Below are 24,048 nucleotides of genomic sequence, written 5' to 3'. Positions count from 1 at the left end.
TCAAAATCAAGTCAGCTAATTAACCAACAGGAAATCTGGTGCCACGATTTTCTTTTGCCACATCACGTGAAAACAAGCCAAGTGTCTTACCAACAGAATACCAGAGCTAGTTTACACCAGTCTGCAAGAGAATATTCTGCACGTCTCTTTCCTCCTCTGTGTTCAGTGACATCACATTGGTAATTGAAATAGGCCATTGGGGGAGTATTTACACCACAGAAACAGGAAAACACCAGAAACCAGAGCTTTATTTTATTTTTTTCCTCAGCTGGTTTTCCAGCACATCATCAGTTCTACCTTGTTATTTCCAAATGTATGAAATAAACAACCATTCATTCAAAAATTTGTTATTGCCGTGCCTTCTCTGGGCAAGGCATTGAATTTAGGAGCTGCTCTCTGAAATAGATGCATACCATTCAGTTGAATAGAATGGTTGCCTCAAATTGTTTTACTGCCTTGAAATTTCTGGTTTATGGTTTGGTTTCTTGAACAGTCAATGTGCACTGTGAAGCATTTTGCTTTACTGCAGAGATATTTCATTGTATTTGTAACATGAATATGGAGTTTTAAAGATGTAAAATGTGATAAATCAAGCATAGGGAATTCTCATGATATTTAGCCTATTTGTCATTGGGAAGAAAAAAGAACTTGAGAAAATCAAGGTCCTGCCAATAATGTGATCATTTCACCTAGTGGGACAGGCAGGATAGGACACTTCAGAGACATGGACCGATTTTTCTTTCAAAAGGTGTTTCAAATACACCTGGAAACTTCTAAAATTATGTTTGATAAGCTGGAATGTGGCAAGAAGATGAAATCTCTCTGATTATGTTCTCTGCATTGCTTACCTATCACCTCTCAGCTCTCAAATAGGTCATGTGAAGGTGGCTCAGAAAAATTGGCTAAATCTTGGATTACATGGTCAGAAAAAACTGCAAAATCATATTCAGGAGGATGGCAATAAAAGGCTCCTGCCACTCATTTACCCACACTTTTTAATGTCTGTAATTTCTTTATTAGGTTTTATATTTTGACCTCAGCTTTGAGAATAAAATTAGTATTTTATTAAATAATTTCTTATGGGCTCTCAGCTTCCCAGCCATTTCTTACAGGTCAATTTCCTTTTAATCCTCTCTTGTTTTACTCCAGTTTGGGAAGAAAGATTTTGAAACATGACTTTTTAGATTTGTCTTTTCCCATAAACTACTGCCTCCATTATGATAAGTCCTTTAAAAAAAAAAAAAAGATGTAATACATTTCTTCAAGGCATGAAGCTTCTAAAGATCTAGAGAGGTGGAGATGAGCCAGATCTTTATTTTTGTGGTCTTAAAGAAAGAAGAAGAAAAAACTACATTTTAAATAGGTTCTATCAAAGGAATCTCTTCCTTAACAAAATGCTTATTATCTCATTACTTTGTTTCTAAGTCCCTAATAATAAAACTAGCTTTGTTTATGATAATGCCAAGATATGTTTTAAATAACATTTTAATTCTGAATATAATAAAACCATATTTTAAAGGAAATAATTACTTAAGGCATGGCAAAGTTTTAAAACCTAATAATCTTTGTAAACATTAAAACCCAAAGAATAGGGCAGTTTTCTGTTAATCTGGATTATTTTCTATGCTGAGTACTGTATGGTATCCTGATCATTTCAATTAGTGGCAGATACGAAGTTTAAAGGACAGATAAAATTCTGCCATAAGGTTCCAAATTCTTGTTCTCAGTCTAATTTTCTGTATAGGGGAGGTAGTAAAGTGATTTTTCAGGGAAACAAGGTATACAAAGCATAAACATAGTATGTTTATTTCAATATTCTTAGTCTTTACTGAAAATTGTATAAAGTGGAACTCACCATACTTCAAATTCCACTCTTCCTATTTATTTTATAGCACTAGGCACTCATGGGAAGCTTTTCACCTAAAAGAGCAAGCTTTTTAAGATGAAGACAACCAAACAAAAACCAGGATGCTTTAAAAAAATGGATCCTGTAAATATTCATTATTTAGAAAACCCCCTAAGTATACCCCTGCCTTATCAATACACAAAGTCAAAGCTGATGTCCTCTAAGTAAGTGTCTATGATGTAGGTCCCAAAGATCTCTTTTCAACTGCAGTTAATGAGTAAACTCTTCTGCTTTTGCAGCAAGCCCTTTGCTTTGCATGAAACATGGTCTGTTTCTGGTCCATTAAGGTTCTTAGAGCATCAGGGTTCTTGCTCTTTCTCTATGCCTCTAGCATCCACTAATCCAGGAGTAAAGTGCTAAACTATTTGCTAGCAGTACTTCAGCTTTTCTGTCAAGGTTCTTTTTGTATTTGTGGATAAAGTCCCTTGCGTTAGGAAACTGGAAAGCCATTGTCTATGTGAAACCTATGCTCACAGACTTTATAATTAATTCATGGAATTCAGAGCCCCTCCCTGGGCTATGTGTTTAAGAACAGAATCAATATCTATCTTAATAAATAACTACATGTTGTTACCATATACTGTTTTTGTTTAAATCATGTTGTTGCCATATACTGCTATTTTTGTTTATTCATTGTAGTTATTTATTTTTTTCTTGTGTGTAATGGGATGGGTGGCATTGACATTTGACTCATAGACCACCAGTCTACACATATGGCAAAACACGAAGCTACTGCAGTTGCTATTTGGGGTGAAAGCATGTATCATAGAGGGCCACTTGATCTTAAATATTTTAAAGTATATGTGTGAAGAAAGGTACTTATCTTTCCTCTGCTTCTACCAAGGCCACAATAAGCACCTGAGTTCATTTGTAGGACTAAGATTCACACTAAGAATTCCCTGACTTGCTAAAGAAATGTGAAATGTGAGACTACATTATCTAGAAATGTTACAGAACTCCTTTTCTGCAGAATTTTTTGAAAATATAAGACAGATACTTCCTAGCATCTCAAAGCACGCTCTCTCCCTCTGCTAAACTCCTATGGCAAGTCATGTATGATGAGTAATGAGCTGCATCAGGCACTAGCAGCAGCCAAAGATGAACAAGACACCGGCTTACTCTAAGGAGATGAAAGATAACTTCCAAACATATATCGTAGTTATGTTAGTCTTTCTATTTTAACACTGGGAATGGTTTTTATATAACTTGATAATTAGGTCTCTATGATATATATATAGTATAGGACGTGTATATCCTCCTTAGTGCCTAGCATATTCTTTAACATGTAGGAGACAAGTTGTTAATTTAATTCGTTTACTAAATACTCTTTCATTATCCTTAAATTATAATCCTTAAGTCCCTACTATGGGAAGCAATCATCTCTTTAAGATGGTTTTTGCATGTATTCCTGCCCAAATACAGGGGAATGGATTTGGTAAAAAGTTGGATTTTTTGTTTTGTTTTCTTGTTTGTTTGTTTTACAGCTTTTTGGTTCTACCTTGATTATATTTTAAATTTAGTAATGAAAATAGATCCATCACAATATCTTCAGAAATGCTTCCAAGGGACTACCACTTTCAGGATGTTAGAGGAGATTTTCCTTTTCCTATTCACCCCATTAAGTACACTGAAAACCCTGGACATTATATATATATATATATATATATATATATAAAGAAATACACAAGAAGACCTTGAAAGGTGGAGATCAGAAGGCGGACAATCTAGGAAGCTTAGATCCAACGGATGACATGATGGTGAGAGTTCCTGGATTGTTTTGTTTTGTTTTGTTTTGTTTTTGCCTCATATATCCCAAATATAAGGTAGAAGAGACCAGAGACCCAGGAATACTGACAGGTCCAGACAAAAAAAAAAGAAGGAAACAACAATGTCCTGCTCTCTCTATGCAAAAGACAAAGAAAAGTCAGCTTAGCAAGAGAGAAAACTGTGAGACAATGACTCTCATCCAGGTAAACATCACAGAAAAAAAAATCATTCCTCTATCCCCACTCAGGCCAGCAAAATCCTAGTGTGGACCTAGATTTTCACCTTCACCAAGCTATGAAAGGTCCCCCAAACTCCCCACTAAGGTGATAGCAGAAAAGGCCAGGTAGGACACCAGAATGTTCATCCTAGCCAGGGAGCAACACGGCATCCTCCACCCCCTGCACTGTCAGTAGAAATGACATGGGGACCCTGGACTACTATCTCCACCCAAGAGTAACAAGAGGACCTTTCCCTGTTATGCCGGAAAAGGTATCAGAGTTGGCCATGCGGACGGTCAGGACTTTCGCCTCCACCCGGCAGTAATGAAGCCACTCCCCCACCCATGCTGTCAGCGGTGGCCAAGTGAGTAGCAGTTAACATGCATGCCTACACCAGCCAGGGAAGTATCAGTGGACATCTAGTGGGAAAGCTGGAACTCCTGCCCAGAAGTAATGAGGAGCCCCCGTCAACTCGGGTGTCAAAAAGGCCAAATAAGGAATGTGGAATTCTACTCCACCCTGATGTTAATTCTACCTTTGCTTCCCCTGCAGGGGCAATATCAGAAGGAGCCAGCTAAAATGGAAGGTTTGAATAAGATATAGGGTCTCATAATAAAATGCCCCCAATGTCCAGATTTCAAGTGCAAATTACTCAGTACACCAATGACCAGGAAGATTTCAAATGAAATGAAAAAGACAACCCATAGATGCCCACGTGAAGAGGAGCAAGGGCACATCCATAGGCAATCAAATTAAATTTAAGTTTCACCTCTTATACAAAACTTAATGTATTATGCACTAAAATAAAATAAGTAAGACTATAAAATTATAGGAAAAAAAAATATGAGAGGAAACCTTTGGGGCTTGGGGGTAGGCAAAGAATTCCTAGACTGGATACTAACAGCATGATCCAAAAAGGGGAAAACTGATAAACTGGACATCATCAAAATTCAAAACTTTTGTTCTGTGAACACCTATCAGAGGGTGAAAACACAAGTTAAAAAATGGGAGAGAACATTTGCAAAGTATTTATCTGACAAGGACTAGTATCCAGAATATACAAAAAAGTTCTCAAAACTCAAGAGTTAAAAAAACTGGGGCTCCTGGGTGGCTCAGTCGTTTAAGCTGCCTTCAGCTCAGGTCATGATCCCGGGGTCCTGGGATTGAGCCCTGCATCTGTCTCCCTGCTCAGTGGGGAGTCAGCTTCTCCCTCTCCCTCTATCTTCCCCGCCCCCGCTCATGCTCTCTTTCACTCTCTCTCAAATAAATAAACTTAAAAAACAACAACAACAACAACCAAACAATCCAATTAGAAAATGGACAAGAGACATGAACAGATATTTCCTTGAAGAGGATATGCATATGATAAATAAGCACAAAAAAATGATGTTAAACATCACTAGTTTTTAGGGAAATGAAAATAAAAACCATAATGAGATAATTAGGGGAAAAAGCTCTCTGACACTGGTCTTGGCAACAATTTTTTTTGGATATGACATCAAGAGCATAAGCAACGAAGGCAAAAATCAACAAGTGGCATCATGTACTTGCACAGCCACAAGCCCAGGACTGGCTGCCGGGTGGGATTTGGGGGCCCCCAGCCTTAGGATGCTGTGGGCAGGAACAGGGAAGAACTCAGAATGGCTGCCATCTGCAAACATGAAAACCTGTGGGGCTAAATCCACTGAAATTCGTAGGCAATCTGAGCCTAGTTTCTTTAGTGGCAAAGGCTGATGAGGTCTTCTGCAGAGCAGGTCACTAAGAACTACCGTCACTCTTACTGCATGGCTGATAACTGTACCCCTGCCCTTCTTATTTGTTCCTAGCTACCCCTATACATGTTGATTCTTCCAGTTTCTGGATGGGGTCACATCCCAGTGGGTCCTTCATGCAGTGTCCCAAAAGGTTGGGGTAGCTCACTCCTCACTCTGTCCTCCCTTTCCTGGTGAGAGCATCTTTTTCTAGCTTTCCTGTTGCAAATCAAAACCACAATGAGAGATCTCCTCATGCCTGTTAGAATGACTATTATCTAAAACAAAAACAAAAACAAAAATATAGCAACAAGTGTTGGCAAGGATGTGGAGAAAAGGGAACCCCAGTGCACCACTGGTAGGAATGTAAATTGGTGCAGCCTCTGTAGCAAACAGTATGGAGATGCCCCCCCCAAATTAAAAATAGAACTACCATATAATCCAGTAATTCCACTTCTGGATATATATATCTAAAGAAAATGAAATTATCTTGAACAGGTATCCTCACTCCCATGTTCAGTGCAGCATTATTCACAATAACCAAGACATGATAACAGCCTAAGTGTCAACCAATAGATGGATAAAGAAAATTATATATATATATATATAATATATATATATATACATATAATGAATATATATAACTATATATATATGAAATATTCAGTCATAAAAAATCCTGCCATTTGTGATAAAATGGGTAGACCTTGAGGGCATTATGCTAAGGAAAATAAATCAGATAGAGAAAGACAAATATTGTATGATCTAAAAATACTGAACTCATATAAACAAATAGTAGATTGATTATTACCAAGGGCTGTGGGTGGAAGTTATAGGGAGGCATTGCTCCAAAGGTATAAACTCTGTTAGAAGATGAATAAGTTTTGGAGAGCTAATGTACAACATGATGACTATAGTTAACAATACTGTTTTGTATAGTTGAATGTTGCTAAGAGAATAGATCTTAAATGTTCTCACCACCACCACCACAACAACAAAATGGTAATTATTTGAGATGTAGCATGCTGTTAACTAATCTTATAGTAGTAAACAGTTCATAGTATAAACCTGTATCAAATCATCACATTGTACACCTTAAACTTATACAATGTTATATGTCAATTATATTACAATAAAGCTAGGGAAAAAACTCTAAATACGAAACTCTCATATAATCTGGCAGTTCACTTTTGGGCAATGAAATGAAATTCTATCTTCACACAAAAATCTGTACATTAATTTTTATAGCAACTTTATTTAGAACAGCCCCAAACTGGAAACAATTGAGACATCCTTTAGCAGGTGAATGGTTAGACACACTATTGTATATCCTTACCAGGAATACTACTTAGTTGAAAAAAAATGAACTACTGTACCCAATAACTTAGATGAATCTCCTGAGAATTACCTTGCGTGAAAAGAGCCAATTCCAAATGATTCCATTTATACAACATTCTTGTAATGAGTAAATGATAGAAATTGAAAGATCAATAGTTGCTAGCTGCTTAAGGAAAATGTCAGGGGATGGGAATGAAGTGGGTGTGGCTATAAAAGGACAACAGGAGGGACCCCTGTGATGATGGAAATGCTCTGTCTTGTGACTGTACTAATGTCAATATCCTAGTTGTTGCCCTATAGTTTTTTTTTTTTTTTTTTTTTTTTTAAGATTTTATTTATTTATTTGAGAGAGAGAATGAGACAGAGAGAGCATGAGAGGGTCAGAGGGAGAAGCAGACTCCCTGCCGAGCAGGGAGCCCGATGTGGGACTCGATCGCGGGACTCCAGGATCATGACCTGAGCCGAAGGCAGTCGCTTAACCAACTGAGCCACCCAGGCGCCCTGCCCTATAGTTTTGTAAGATAATTATCATTGGGGGGAAGGGGAACAGGGTATATGGAATTCCTCCATGTTATTTCTTAAAATTACACATTAATGTACAACTGTTTCACAATGAAACACTTAATTAAAAATTCAATCATCAATAACATCACATCTACATATTTTGCCTCTGGACTATATGACAATCACAGAAATGCCCTTAGTTGATTTTAAGGAAAACTGTCGAGTATAGCCCTGGTGCCTCAGGGTCAATGTTTTCTATCGTGCTCATATATTAAGTTATTACCTCTCATTCAAATCCATCCTCCTCTATTTTGTTTTGAGAGGTGGGGCTTGGGTCGCCACAGAGCACATCCCCTTTGCCACTTGGCTCCATCTGTGGGTTCCCTTCTAGTTTCTCAGGCTATAATATTGGCTGAACATGATCCCTCACAAAATTCGGAGTCCCAGCTCCATATGGTCCCCAATCTGAGCTCCCAGAGCACTAGCACCAGCCACGGGTATAACCCTTCTTAGAGACACAAACCTCAGCAATGTGGAGTCCTCCCCACCTCCTGAGCTTCTGAAGTTCCTCTACTTTTCAGGCAACACCCTTACCCAAGACTCCTGAAGTCCAGCTCTGCAAAATCCCTCCTTCAATATTATAACTTCTAATCATCCCAAACTCTTGCCTGTTGTCCCTTGCAGCTGGGGCAGCAAATTCTGTAGTGACTATCTCTGTGATTCCTCAGTGCCCCCTTCTGCATTTCCAGTTCTCCAATATCTGGTTAATAATTCTTAAATTTTATCTGTTAAAATAACTGGTATGGTTTCTGTTTCCTGAGTGCAGCCTAATAGATGTGGGCTATCAGTAGCAGGGTTTGAAGCTGAATTAAGGGAAAATAGCTAAAGAGGCAATGAGAGACTACATGCAAGGCAAAATTATGAGATGGGCAGATACAGTACCAGGAAAAACAATCAGAAACAAGAGGGGGTGTGCAGAGGAGTTCAGGGAGAAGTAGAGTTGCAGAGAGGTAAGTGTTCTGTTTTTGAGAACAGTACAAACACATGAGGACATTCTAGTACTGCCTTTTCCCCACCTTGCTTTCAAGTTTTGCTTCAGTTCTGGCCCACATATGTTACCAGAATAACTCTCTTTTCACTTACACAGGTCTTTCTTCCCTATAAACAAAAGATATTAACTAAAAGAAAACAGCATCCCCAGATGAACCATGAGAGACAATGGACTCTGAAAAACAAACTGAGGGTTCTAGAGGGGAGGGGGGTGGGAGGATGGGTTAGCCTGGTGATGGGTATTAAAGAGGGCACATATTGCATGGAGCACTGGGTGTTATGCACAAACAATGAATCATGGAACACTACATCAAAAACTAATGATGTAATGTATGGTGATTAACATAACAATAAAAAAAGAAAAGAAAAGAAAACAGCATCCCCTTTTCTGAACAAATAGAAGGACTAAGATTAAAGGCAAAGAAAAGGGACAATCACATATACTTTTAAAAAAGAAGAGCTTCACAGAACACCTGGGTGGCTTAGTGTGTTAAGCATCTGATTTCAGCTCAGATTGTGATCTCAGGACCCTGGGATCCAGCCTCGCAACAGGCTCCATGCTCAGCGGGGAGTCTGCTTGTCCCTCTGCCTCTCCTCTGCTCATGCACTCTCTCTCTATTTCTCTCTCAAACAAATAAATTAAATATTTTTTTTTAAAGAGCTTCAAATCCTTTCTTTATTGGTTCATATTCCTCTACAGTACTTTATCTTACCATTGCCTCCTCATCTTTAGCGAGCACTTTCCATACTACAAAACATCTCCATATCTATGTTCTTATGTGACTCTCAAAACAAAGTGGTCTCCCTAGAGACAGATAGCATGTCTTCTATTGGCTTAGTCTACATAATGTGATGGAGTTGATGCAAGAAAGAATAGCTGTCTTCCAGGAAGCTCTTGAGTTATGAATTTAGGACAGATAGCTGTTATACATGCAACCCAGGGAGACTAAATATTAACAGAAAATGTATGAGCAATTCCTCCTCCTACTGTGGTTTCAGGTTCTTATAACATTTCTTCTTTTCCCCTTAAAACAGCATGAATGATTCAAGTCAGCACTTGCCAATTAAAATGGCAAATACAAATGCTCTCTCTTACCATAGATGGAGCTTCATGCTTTGATTTTTTATTCTTCTCCTCGACACACCAGTGAAACACCACGGATGAATGAACATATTATTTCCATTTAACAGAACTGGACAGCTCTTACTTCTAGGCTCACGTAGTCTTGACCATTGACAGTACAACATGTAGCAGAAGGAGATGCCACAACGCACACCCCACCTCACAAACTACCACTTGTAGGAGTCACTTGGACTTCCATGCCTCCCCACTGGTTCATGTAGTCAAGTTCAACTTTCCCAATAGCCCAACAGCAACCATTTTCATGCTGTGACCACATCCAGCTTTCCAATCTCACCAGGTTTTCAAAGGAAGAACAAAAAGCCAGCTACCTTTCCCAAACGCTTTGTTCCATATTAATGACCCAACTGCTGCCCCCATTTCAAAAGAGGTGGGGGGGGGATCACCAGTTGCCTGCTTGTTTCATTCTGAATCCTGGGCAGGCCGATCTGCCACTCTTTCAACTCCCAGGCACTATAGAGGAACATCTGCTCGAGGAACAGTGAGTTGGACTCCTGCCCCTCCATAGAAATCACTGCTAGTAAAAGTTTTATGAGGTGGGTACTTTTTCCCCCTGCTTCCTCCTTTTGTAACTGACTGAAACCCAAATGAGCAAGATGAAATGGCTAGATATTTAGCCATATGTTGGCATCCACATGTGTATGTTTGGGAGGGAAGAGAAGCTGTCTGCTATACCAAACGAACATTATAATCATCTGAAATGCAGTTAACAATGCCACAGTCAATGAATCTTCAAAGGATTCTAACAGAGTAAATTATACCTCTCACTTACCTGGAGCAAATTGTCCATGGACCAGTCTCCTTGTTTGTGAAACTTGAATCCAGCTGGTTTATTTAGACTACAAAGTAGTTTCAGGATGTTTCCATACTGTTAATACACATGGGTTATCTCTGTTCTTCTAGTAACTCCTATAAAAACATACACACACAGAATTAAAGAAGACATTTAGAATATATAATGCTAAATAAATAGTGGTTGACAATTTAGGTATTTTAGCACCCATAACTCACACTAATTTTTTTTTACCATTCTTATTATTTGTAATAGAAAGTGATAGGAATAAAGATTTTCTCTTTTAAATACTATACTGCGTGTTAATGTGGTTTGGTATCTACAATTACACCTAGTAGAAGTACACCAGGTGAACGGCAAAATCTTAATAAAATTTATTGATTAGAGACACAGTATAATAGATTTGACTAAAATTTGCTTGTGACTGCATGCCCTCAGAAGGTGGCAAGGAATCCAACATTTGAGAAGTTACCATGGGCTTGGGTTGTGCTAGTAGCTTTTATATAAATAACAATAATAAAATTTAAAAAATAATAAATCTTTTCTATAAATACACAAATTTTATTCTATCTAGCAGAGGTTCAGCCAACCTGTCTGCACACTGTGGAAGAAGTTAGTTTCACCTACATTTGCACATCAGTTTCTGTATTCCTGATCTGTAATTGTGTCTTTATTTTGGATGTTTCTTTTAACTTATTGTAACACTCCTGGTTCCCTCATTGATTCACAAGTTTTATAAAATCTTGAACATCTATTCATTTTATATCTGTACAAGAGTTATGATTTTATTTTTTTAAATGATCTTTTACCACTCTTTACTCCGACTCTATGGGGCATATATATTGTTAAGTACATTTTACTTAGCTGACCCAAGGCTCAGCAGGGTACCATGACTCACCTGAGGGCCACAAACACACACAGACATTCCTGGCTATTAGACACTACAAGACACTCCTTGTGCTACAAGCCGAGGGTGCAAAGCTAAACAAGGCTGTCTTTATCCTCAAGGTCAAGGAGATCAGGTTAAATCTTCATTGAGTGTGGGCTATAAGCAATGTACTTCTATAGATATCCAGGAACTAAAAACATTTGGTAAATCCTTACTATCCAAAACTCACCACTTGCTCTATGAAATACTGATCTCAAATAGATGCAAACAGTGCTATACCCCTCACTATCTGAACTCATTCTATAAACTCTTAATAACTGAATTCAGGAATCAAGTAGATTTGTATAGGGAAAGGCATTCAATTGTTATCTTTAAATCCTCAAAGTCACCTTGCGAGGTAGGCATTTTTCCCATTTTTACAGATAAGAAAAATGAGGCTCAGTGAAAGTGATGTTTAAAAAAAAAAAATCCCATCACTTTAGAATAGAAAGAGATAGCAAGATCATATAGCCCAATGTCCTCATTTTATAGATGGAAAAGCAGAGCTCAGGGAAACAGAATGATTCTCTTGAATCTTTTATCCAGCTAGGAGCAGGGCCTGCCTCAGCATCCACTACTTCTATCTTCTATGCATCTTTCCACTTATCTGGGACTAGTCATGTAAGAGAATGGGCCACACATCAGTCAAAGCAGGAAGAAAAGTGAGGGGTAAATAACTAAAACTTGAAGGCTATTCGAAGGCCCCAGGGTCTCTTTCCAACCCCTCTTACCTGGTTATTTATCCATCCAGCTAATCTGAAGTTTTCTGTCTGAATGCATTTCCTTTTCTACTCTAATATTATAATTGTATTTTTTTTTTTTTTTAAAGATTTTATTTATTTATTTGAGACAGAGAGAATGAGAGAGAGAGAGCACATGAGAGGGGGGAGGGTCAGAGGGAGAAGCAGGCTCCCTGCCGAGCAGGAAGCCCGATGCGGGACTCGATCCAGGGTCTCCAGGATCATGACCTGAGCCGAAGGCAGTCGCTTAACCAACTGAGCATGTTTCTTAGTCTACTTAAGCAACACCGTATGCTATTTTAAATGTTTCAGAAAGGCAGTGACTACCATCCTCCAGAATAAGAAAAAAGCCACCTCAGAGGTCAAATGTCTTTATGGCTAGGTTTAAATCAACTCAAGGAGGGAATCGTGTTTTCTAATACTTCTCTGGAATGACAGAAGGATATATCTTACTGATTAATAAGAATATGGAAAACACATTAAGTACCATCAAATCATGGACTCTGTTCAGTAGGTGTAAAAATATCCAATATGGGTTCATGTGACAGAAAGAAAACACTAGAGGGGTCTTTGGTGGCCAAAGTTTTGGGAATCATTTTTCTATGTTCTACTGTTGCCCAGGGATTTTGAACACCTCTACAGAAAACCGCTGTCCTGGATGGCTTTACACCCCAGCCAGCCTTTGCTCACCAGTTCAAGTACAAATTCCCCCTATCAGTACCAACAGGAGGGCAGGAGTGATTTCTTATTAACCCCATTTGCAGAGTGTGGCTGAAAATTTGGGCAGATTTCAGAATCTCTGGTGGAGTCAATTACTTTTTACCCACTTATGGTCCTGCAGTCCAGAAATGTTTAGGGCCACACCCTCATGACTACTAAACCAGAAAACCAAGCAGATTCCATGTTTTTCTTCCTTTTTTGCCCACCTCATCCCAACTCTTCTTGCTTTTGTCCCCTCCTCTATTTTCCCTTTTCTCTTCTACCATTTTTACCTTCTTCCTGTCCCTTATTTTCCTCCTCTCCCTCCATACAAGTATTGCTCGGAGGAAATTATGATCATAGGTATCTAATGAACAGGCTTATACTAGCTCACCTCTCAACAAGCAGAACAGAGAGAGGTTACTAGCATCCCTCAAAGTACTATATCATACCAGCAGCAACAGGTCACTTTTTATGAGGAAAAAATGACACATGTTTGTCATTTTTCTGTCCTTTCAGTCATTCACAACATGCTTATTACATGGGGCTGATTTTGTTTCAAGACTTCACACCCTCCAGGGACTTTCCTGTAGGAAATTTACAACCTTCTGTTCCTTTCCAAGTCATCAAAATTCTAATGGAGTAGTGTACAATGTAAACCTATGCTAATTTCAGTCATTATGCAGATGTCCAAGTATATTGCAGGTTTCCACCTAAAAGTGTTATTTCCCTCCAGAGTCAAAGGTACTTGGATGAGCTGCTGATCCCTTTGATAAAATACAATCCACATATCACTAGGTCACCAAATTTATCAAACCTCTGCCAGGAAAACAGAATCCCCCTAGAGAGGTTAGTGAATTGAGCAATGTTGCATTGCTGCTTGTATTGAAAATGGAGTGATGGGAAAACATTCTAAAGAAACTTAACTTTTTAATTAATCATAATCTCCCACCTTTGTGAATTTTGAAAATTCCTGCTTTTGTTTTCATTTAACAAGCTCTGTTTGGCTCCGTCTGAGCTGTTAGGAAAACAGTATAAAAATATTTTTCATGAGTCGTCCCATATAATCCTCAAGACAATTTAAAAGGATCTGCCTGGAATGCATCATTTTTAAACATTTAGAAACTGATGTTTTAGTGAAGTGACAAGATATGACCAAGGCTACACAGCTAGTCTTAAGTGTTAAAACCCAGACCTTACACCATCCTCCATGTTCTTTTCCATTTACACCAGATTTTCACTTTAAACATGTTAGTCTAACAACTGGTCCAAGCTGGACTTTCCTTGTATAAATATATCTAAATGGTTAAAGTGCATATGTTCTATACAGAGTAAGATCTTGAAAGAGAGTGATGTACCATCTAGGAGAAATAAAGAGGTTCCCATTTAGCCTTGTAACCAATTGTACCTATGATGTTAATACAATTATATTAAGGCCAAAGAGTACAGTTAAGATACACTCAATGATAAAGTCAGATTTTCCAGATGGAAGTAGGATGCAAGTTGACATTTCCTTAGGTGCACTCTATCACTGTGGCCTTTCCATATGCCTAAACCAAAGAGCTCATATTTCCTGAGAAAACTAAACTACATCATTAAAATAAAGGAAGTTGTGGTAGACACTAGACCAAGACAAATATTAACTTCCTTATATGTGTTCTACATATAATAAGGGCAAGGGTTTTGAAGCCCAACAGTGGGCAAATGTGGCTTCAGAACCTTAATATAGAGTTCATAACACCTATCCCTCACCCCTGCCCACCATCCAGACTTCATAGGAGAATTAATGTATCTGCATTTAGGGGCACCTATATGGCTCAGTCAGTTAGGTGACTGACTCTTGATTTCGGCTCAGGTCACTATCTCAGGGTCGTGAGATGGAGCCCTGCATCAGTCTCCACGCTCGATGCTGGGTGTGGAGTCTGCTTGAGATCCCCTCTCTCTCTCCCTCTACCCCTCCCTGCTTGCTTGCTCTCGTTCTCTCTCTCAAATAAATCTTAATAAAATAAAATAAAATATCTGCATTTAAGACTGCAGCCTACTGTTCAAATGTGACTCATAAATAATGAGAACTCTTGTTATCTCCTCATTCAGCACCAGGTCTGTCTTAGGGATCCATTCTAACAAGGGGCCAAATTCTCTGGCTCCAACTGTGCATTTTGCTGCATGCTGCTCTTCATTGTGCAGAATATAACACAAGAGCAAGAGTTAAGGGAAGTGAAGATGCAGTGATTCCCTCTTGATTCCCAACACCAACACTCCTACAAGGTTCAAGCCCTGGTGTCAATAAATGCTATCATCTCTTGCCCATTTGACCAGCCCCTTTTCAGACCTGACAGTTGCTGTGTATGTACCCATTTACTGCAATTATTTCCAAAAGTATATATTTTCACCATTTGAGTGTGAACACATAATTTATAATAAAAGCTGAAACAGAGACACTAATGCTAAATACAGAATCTTTGCAAATTATATCCCAACAAATAATAAATTTAATAGAGAATCATGAGACCCAAATTGCTAACCATAAGGAAGAAGGAATGGATCATCTTCTAATATTACTTTACTGAATATAAATGAATAAAGGGTTCTTTTATTGCATTTGGGTCATCAGCATTCCAAATCTCAATGGGAATTTTGACATAAACATACAATCAAGAGCTGAGTTATTATTTTTATAATGATAATATCCTAGCTGGTGCCTTCAATCAGAAGCATGATAAATAATCACAATTCATATAACTCAATAACATCAATTTCAAAAAAGGATCTGATGCCAGTGTATATCTTTCGTTCATTCCCACAGTCTATTTTCTAATAAATTTTGAAATAAAATCTAAGCTTAAACATGATTATGGTACTCTAGTCAGATGTTCAAGTCCAACCTTCCTAAAAATGCATCAAAATAAGATGTGCGGCACATATGATTAAGCCATATCCAACTGTTTCAGCTAAATTTTCACTATAAGTTTGACTTTAAGGAAAATCATGGCTATTTTTTCATTCATTCATTCTCAGGAAGGCAAAATAACATTATAATCACCTGCACTCATTATAAAGTCATATGGCCTTAGGTTCAAATCCAGGTTGTCAATCACTGACTTTATTGCCTTCAGGTACTCTCTGATTTGTCTCCTCATCTGTAAAAGGGTATAATAATGGTATTTAACTAAAAGGCTTGTTTTAGTATTAAGTGAGATAACCTACGGAAAGCAAAAGCACTACTTCTGATTTAATAAATGCTAAATTAATGGTAGCTATTATTTTTCAGTTATCCACAACATTTTTGAAATGCCTACTAATATACTCTATTAGGCAACATCCAGATGACATATTTGTCAACTCTGCCCCGACCTTGTCACATACAACCTAACCCAAAATCCCAAACATAAAGAAACTAGAGCATTCTCACAGAGCAATAAAGAAAGGAATCCATATTGCAGTGTCATGTATTTATTTAAGTTTTTATTTAAATTCCAATTAGTTAACATACAGCCTAATTTTAGTTTCAAGTGTACAATAGAGTGATTCAATACTTCCATACAACCCCCGGTGTTCATCGTCACAATTACACTCCCCAATCCTCTTCACTTCTTTCACTCACCCCCCACCCACCTCCCCACTGATAACCAGGAGTTTGTTCTCTACGGTAAAGATAACCAGGAGTTTGTTCTCTACTCTCTTTAGCAGTAAAGAGTCTGTTTCTTGGTTTGCCTCTTGCTCTTTCTCTTTTTTCCCTTTGCTCATTTGTTTTGTTTCTTAAATTCCACATATGAGTGAAATCATATGGTATTTCTCTTTCTCTGACTTATTTCACTTAGCATAATACTCTCTAGTTCTATCCATGTTATTGCAAATGGCAAGGTCTCATTCTTTTTTATGGCTGAGTAATATTCCATTATATATATATATATATATATATATATATATATATATATATATATATATATATATATATATATATATATCTCACCTCTTTATCCAGTCAATGGACACTTGCACTCTTTCCATAACTTGACTATTGTAGATAATGCCACTATAAACATCAGGGTGCAGGTATCCCTTTCAATTAGTGCAGGTATCCCTTTCAATTCCTTGGGTAAATACCTAGTAGTGCAATTGCTGGATTATAGTGTAGTTCTATTTTTAACTTTAATCTGGCTGAAGGAAGGAATAATGAAGCACCCATATTGGAAGCAAGTCCGCCACAGGCAGCATGTGAGTTACACAGCCTCACTCAGCCTCTACAGCCAACCAATAAATGGAGGCTCACATCCAAATGATTAAATATTTCAGAGTTAAGAGGGGTACCTGGGTGGCTCAGTCAGATAAGCGTCTGCCTTCAGCTCAGGTCATGATCCCAGAGTCCTGGGATCGAGCCCCGCATTGGGCTCCCTGCTCAGTGGGGAGCCTGCTTGTCCCTCTGCCTGCCATTTCCCCTGCTTGTGCTCTCTCTCTCTCTCAAATGAATAAATAAAATCTTTAAAAAAATACTTGAGTTAAGAATAAAGCTAGCAAATTTTTAATAAAGCTATTCATCATCTTCAAAATGGCCTAACTGGTTATTTTCAAACTTAGAATTCTCAGGCTTGGCATTTTGTACTGGACTGAGGTGGCATAGGAAGAGGCAGCCCTTGATGCCCAGCCCTCTCCCTGCAGCCCTGAATATCGTCCTACCCCTGTTAAGTCTAGCTTTATAGGAGGGATCTCACCTGCATGCATGTCGACATTCCAGCTGACAGGTCCAAGCTCCAACCACATACCTGAAACAAAGCCACCCTTGAGCTTATAGGTATACACTGCAGTAAAGATATCTGCTCTTAGGAGTGTGCACCAAGGGAAGAGACCCACGTAGATACTAAAAAGGAGTTTGAATAGGAATTCCAGATCTCAACTAACACTAAGGCCTGATCTAAAAGATGATTGGGGACTATAAGTGGGACCCTCCCATTAACCACATGAAGTCCATGGCTATAAAAAAGGAATTGACTGGAGAAATCCTGTTTGGATTTTTTTAAAGGGTGGAGCCCAGGGCAGGTACCTCTCTTGCTTGAGTCTAAATTCAGAATCAGGGCTTTGGAGCCAAACCATTGGGGTTCTGACTCTGCTTCTGTTATTTAGCAATTAAGTAATCTCAGGCAAGTTATTTAGCCTCTATGCCTCGGTTTCTTTGTGAAATAAGAATGATAAACATTTACTTCATAGTATTTGAGAATTAAGGAAGGAGTTAATGCACACAAAGCAATTCAAAAAGTAGCTAGGAGAGAGTATGCATTGCATAAATATTAGCAATTAGCTATTATTATTACTATTATCAGAAGAAAGAGTAATAGTGATATTGTTAGTAGTGGTAATAATAATAAGGTGCAAGTTCTGAAATAATGTAGTAAATCCTAAAAATAAGTTGCAATCAGGTTTTTATTTTGTCTTGTTTTGTCTGGAATAAGGTGCACTTAGATAACATTTATTTAGCTAGAATAGAAGTCCTTACTCTGGGTAAGTAATTAAGGTTTGAATTTCTGATTCTGGCCACATCACAGATTGAACTAACCTAGATACACTTCCCATTACAAAACAGATAGAAATACTGAATATGAATCTAAGAAAGAGAACAACAGGTACACAGCTCTGAAGGAAAAAAAAGTGGAAGAGGGACTGTGAGATGTGAGAAATGAAAAAGGAAATTTAGCTGGTTGTATGAGCTAAATAAAATGATGCATGTCTGAATAGAGGCAGGTGAAAGGCTCTAGCAGCAGAGAAAACCTCTACAAAGCCTGAAGTCATGCAACTGTAAGGTATGCCATTTCTAAATCTGAATGCACCTGGTAACAGTAACAGGGTCCCAAAATACATAAAGTTAAAGAAGATAGAGCTAAAAAGAGAAATAGACAATTCCATAATCAAAGTGGAAGATTTTAACATACCTCACTTAGTCGCTTACAGAAAAACATCAAGATGAGTGTAAAAATTTAGAAAAATAGAGACAGTAACTACAAAGAAACATAAGATTCTCAGTTTTGCTAGTTCCAATCCTCTTGAAGATTTTGTCTGAACATAACATCAAGTTTAGAAAATATGTGAACCTAATGAATAAACTTAACCAATTGACATTTATAGAATACTTTATTCAACTAAGAAAAAAGTATTTATAGTTTATTCAACTAAGTTATTCATGTAAGAACAAGGAAAATTATACTTGATATCATGAAATATTTGGAACTGAATGGCATTGAGTACTGGATACTTTTAATACTTAAGGGTGCAATGACATGACTGTCTTTCATGACAATTTAAGCTTTAAATGTATATATTATAAAAGAAGAAATATAACATATTAGTGGACTTTGCATTTAACTAAAGAAATTGGATTTTTAAAAAGGAGAATGTGAAAACAAATTGGAAAGAAAAGTTTGGGGTCAATGCAGAAATTAACCAAAACAGCAACATTGGCAGAGGGGTCACATAAATTTTCAGCAAAAATAAAGCTGGTTCCAGGAAAAAAGAAATAACAGAAAGGAAACACTTGAAATAATTGAGAGAAACAACATTAAAATCATAGCTGAAAACAGGCTATCATCAGAAATAAAATTGATATTTAAAAATTGTAGTAGAGTACCACGGATAATTTTTTGACAAAATATTAGAAAACCCTATTAAAAAAGAATTTTTAAGAACAATATTAAATGCCAAAACTGACTAAAGAATATATAGGAAATGTGAATAAATGAAAGTCCATTAAATAAATTGAATTGATAGTAAGTAATATACTCTTCACCCCCTGACCCCTTAGTCACCTTATCACCCCCTTAGAACAATAACCCCAATCCACACAAAAATCAAGCCTAATGATTTTATAGACAAATTTTTCTAAACCTTCAAGGAATGAGGAACAAATAACCCCAAAGAACTCTACTCAGTAAGAAAAGGTTATTCTGTTTTGGAAATTTGGTGAGATTGATGATTTGACTTCTGGTAGGGTACTTCCAATTTGACTCAATAATGGTTCTATAAATGAGCTATGTAAAATATATTCAGAAGATCAAGGGTATAAGTTAATTCATGTAGATTCCTGAAAGCTCCCCTTTTTTACTCTTGGGGGAAAAACTGGTGGTCTCTGTAACTTCTGTGAAGTAAAGAAGCCACAGGTTCGGAGGAACCCAGAGTTCCATATTCTTTTACGTTATGAGAAGAGTAGGAGGCACATCTAGAGAAATGCTGGCTGCCCATAGGTAGATAATCTCACATTCTATTTCCTATTATGTTATAAAATTTATGTACCATTTCAGTGCAATGAGTCTTACCAAAGCTTACTATGATTCTTTCATATAATCTCCATATCCCTGATCATGTTTCCAAATCCAGACAAGGACAGTTTGAGAAAACTGAAATAAACCATTCAGAGAAAGACAAGATACTATATGATCTCACTTTCATGTGGAATCCAAAATGGTCAAACTCATAGAAACACAGATTAGAATGGTGGTAGTGGGAAAATGAGAAGATGTTGGTCAAAGGGTACACAGTTTCAGTTATGCAAGATAAATAAGTCCTGGAGATCTAATGCACACCTGATGATATAGTTAACAATTCTGTAGTGCATACTTGAAATTTTCTAAGAGGGTAGATCTAAAGTGTTCTCAAAATTAGAAAAGAAAGAATTGAAAAAAAAAGTAACTGTGAGGTGATGGATATGTTAATTAGCTTGATTGTGGTGATCATTTCACTATGTATATATACATCAAAATACCAAGTTTTAGATCTTAAAATATATATAATTTTTTATTTGTCAATTATACCTCGTCAAAAAAAAAAAAAAAAACTAGAGGATGTGAAGAACTGAAAAGAAAACAGAGAACAAAGGGAAATAGAAACTCATTTATACCACTGGTAAGAGTGTAAATTTTCTCAAACTCTCTAAAGAGCAATTTAGCAATGTGAAGAAGTTGAAGATGCATATTTTTTGTAGCAGTTCTGGGATTAGATATAACATATGGCATCATTTTTAAAAGTACTGATTATACATCAGAAAGGATGAATACTGGAGCTGGGAGCAAGATGGCGGAGGAATAGGAGACCTGGATTTCGTCTCCTCTCAGGAATTCAGCTGGATAGGGATCAAACCATTCTGAACACCTACAAACTCAACAGGAGATCGAAGAAAAGAATAGCAACAACTCTCTGAACAGAAAAGCGACCACTTTCTGGAAGGTAGGATGTGCGGAGAAGTGAATCCGAGGCGATATTCAGGAGGATAGATGGCGGGGGAGGGGGGCCTCTGTCGCCCACTTCTGGCAAGTGATAGAACCGCGGAGCACAAAATCGGAACTTTTAGAAGTCTGCTCCGCTGAGGGACGTCACTCTGGTGGCTAAGTGGGGGGTGGAACCCTCGCGGGACATTGTGGTCTCAGGACCCTCGGGGTCACAGAAAGACCGGGGGTGCCTGAGTGCGGCAGAGCTCCCAGGTATCGGAGCAGGGAAGCCGGCAGCAGAGACGGAGCCGAGGCACGGGTTCTCAGCTCGGGGTTGCCATAAACCGTGATCCGCGGCAGAGTCGGGCCACTGCTCCTCCAGCAGGGACCCAACAAGCGGCAGATCCGGGGAGACTCACCTTCTTCCCCCGGGAGGAGAGGTGCGGGAGTGCACTGCAGGGATCTGCTGGGTTTGGAGACTCCACCCGGGGCCGGGAGCCAGAGATAGAAACGCGCGGTCACAGGCCGGGTGAGCACGGAGTGCGGCCGGAGACCGGGGAGAAGGGAGTGACTGACTGCTTTTCTCTGGGGGCTCACTGAGGAGCGGGGCCCTGAGTTCTCAGCTCCTCCAGGGCGGAGACTGGGAGGCCGCCATTTTCACTCCCCGCCTCCAAAGCTGTAGGGAAAGCTTGCAGGGAACAAAAGCTCCCGAGAGCAAACCCGAGCAGATTACTTAGCCCGGACCCGCAAGGGCGGGGCAATTCTGCCTCCGGCAAAGACATTTGGGAACCATGGCAACAGGCCCCTCCCCCAGAAGATCAGCGAGAACAGCCAGCCAAGACCAGGTTCACCGATCAGTGAGAACGGCCGAACTCCAGCGCTAGGGGAATACTGCACATAGAATTCATGGCTTTTTTACCATGATTCTTTAGTCTTTCAAAGTAAATTATTTTTTTTAACTGTCTTTTTTTCTTTTTTCTTTTTTTCTTTTTTTTGAATTTTTCTTTTTCCCTTTTTCAACCAACATCTTATCAATCCCTTTTTTAAAAAACCATTTTTATTTTTTATTTTTAGAGTCATATTCTATCCCTTCATAGTAGTTACCCGTATTTTTGGTATATATATGTAAGTTGTTCTCTCTTTAAAATTTTGAGATAGTTTCTTCTAACAGATCAAAATATACTTTAAATCTCTAGTGTATGGTTTTTTTCTACTCCCCTGCCTGATCACATTCTCTCCCCTTTTTTTTTTTTAAATCCTCTTCTTTCTTTTTTCAAACAACTTATCAATTCCTTTTATAAAATTTTTTATAATTTCCATTTTTACAGTCATATTCCATCCCTTCATCATATCAACCCTTATTTTTGTACATATATAAGTTTTTCTTTCTTTAAAATTTTGGGAGGGACTTTCTTTTAACAGACCAAAATACACCCAAAATCTAGTGTGTGGCACTGATCTATAAACCAGCCTGATCATATTTGATCACATTCTGTTTTTGTTTTGTTTTGTTTTGTTTTGTTCTGTTTTTGTTTGTTTTTATCTTTATCTTTATCTTTTTCTTTTTTCTTTTTTTCTTTCTTTTTCCTTTTTCTCTCTTTCCCTTTCTTTTCCCACTGCTTCAGGTCTTTTCTGATTTGCTTAGAGTATATTTTCTGGGGACGTTGTTACCCTGCTAGCATTTTGTTCTCTCATTAATCTATTCTCCTCTGCACAAAATGACAAGATGGAAAAAATCACCTCAACAAAAAGAAAAAGAGGTAGTACCAACTGCCAGGGACCTACTCAATACGGACATTAGTATGATGTCAGATCTAGAGTTCAGAATCATCACTTTAAAGATACTAGCTGGGCTTGAAAAAAGCATGGAAGTTATTAGAGAAACCCTTTCTGGAGAAATAAAAGAACTAAAATCTAACCAAGTCGAAATCAAAAAGGCTATCAATGAGGTGCAATCAAATATGGGGGCGCTAACTGCTAGGATAAATGAGGCAGAAGAAAGAATCAGTGAGATAGAAGACCAAATGATGGAAAATAAAGAAGCTGAGAAAAAGAGAGATAAACAACTACTGGATCACGAGGGCAGAATTCGAGAGATAAACGATACCATAAGACGAAACAACATTAGAATAATTGGGATCCCAGAAGAAGAAGAAAGAGAGAGAGGGGCAGAAGGTATAATGGAGCAAATTATAGCAGAGAACTTCCCTAATTTGGGGAAGGAAACAGGCATCAAAATCCAGGAAGCACAGAGAACCCCTCTCAAAATCAATAAAAATAGGTCAACACCCCGACATCTAATAGTAAAACTTATGAGTCTCAGAGACAAAGAGAAAATCCTGAAAGCAGCTCGGGAGAAGAGCTATGTAACCTACAATGGTAGAAACATTAGATTGGCAACAGACTTATCCACAGAGACCTGGCAGGCCAGAAAGGACTGGCAGGACATATTCAGAGCACTAAATGAGAAAAATATGCAGCCAAGAATACTATATCCAACTAGGCTGTCATTGATAATTGAAGGAGAGATAAAAAGCTTCCAGGACAAACAAAAACTAAAGGAATTTGCAAACATGAAACCAGCCCTACAAGAAATCTTGAAAGGGGTCCTCTAAGCAAAGAGAGAGCCTAAAAGCAACATAGACCAGAAAGGAACACAAACAATATACAGTAACAGTCACTTTACAGGCAATACAATGGCACTAAATTCCTATCTTTCAATAGTTACCCTGAATGTAAATGGGCTAAATGTCCCAATCAAAAGACACAGGCTATCAGATTGGATTAAAAAACAAGACCCATCGATATGCTGTCTGCAAGAGACTCATTTTAGACCCAAAGACACCCCCAGATTTAAAGTGAGGGGGTGGAAAACCATTTACCATGCTAATGGACACCAAAAGAAAGCTGGGGTGGCAATCCTTATATCAGACAAATTAGATTTTAAACCAAAGACTGTAATAAGAGATGAGGAAGGACACTATATCCTACTTAAAGGGTCTATCCAACAAGAAGATCTAACAA

The 24,048-nt window shown here is 38.1% G+C and overlaps 1 protein-coding gene across 26 annotated transcripts in view; it reads right to left on the bottom strand.

Moving 5' to 3' along the window:
- LRRC4C (leucine rich repeat containing 4C) overlaps positions 1–24,048 on the bottom strand; it is a 1,180,850-nt gene that overhangs the window by 456,259 nt on the left and 700,543 nt on the right. For 23 of the 26 annotated variants that reach the window (XM_078058151.1, XM_078058147.1, XM_078058155.1 and 20 more), the window contains one exon: positions 10,448–10,584. The gene's annotated coding sequence lies outside the window, so the exon portion shown is untranslated. Of the gene's footprint in view, positions 1–10,447; positions 10,585–17,547; positions 17,599–24,048 lie in introns of all 26 variants that reach the window. The other 3 variants (XM_078058152.1, XM_078058162.1, XM_078058175.1) reach the window with 1 other exon arrangement.

The sequence above is a fragment of the Halichoerus grypus genome, chromosome 11, assembly GCF_964656455.1.
Source record: "Halichoerus grypus chromosome 11, mHalGry1.hap1.1, whole genome shotgun sequence".
In the NCBI taxonomy this organism is placed as follows: Eukaryota; Metazoa; Chordata; class Mammalia; order Carnivora; family Phocidae; genus Halichoerus; species Halichoerus grypus.
The sequence above is the reverse complement of the archived record's forward strand: the minus strand, read 5'-3'. Positions and strand labels throughout refer to the sequence as shown.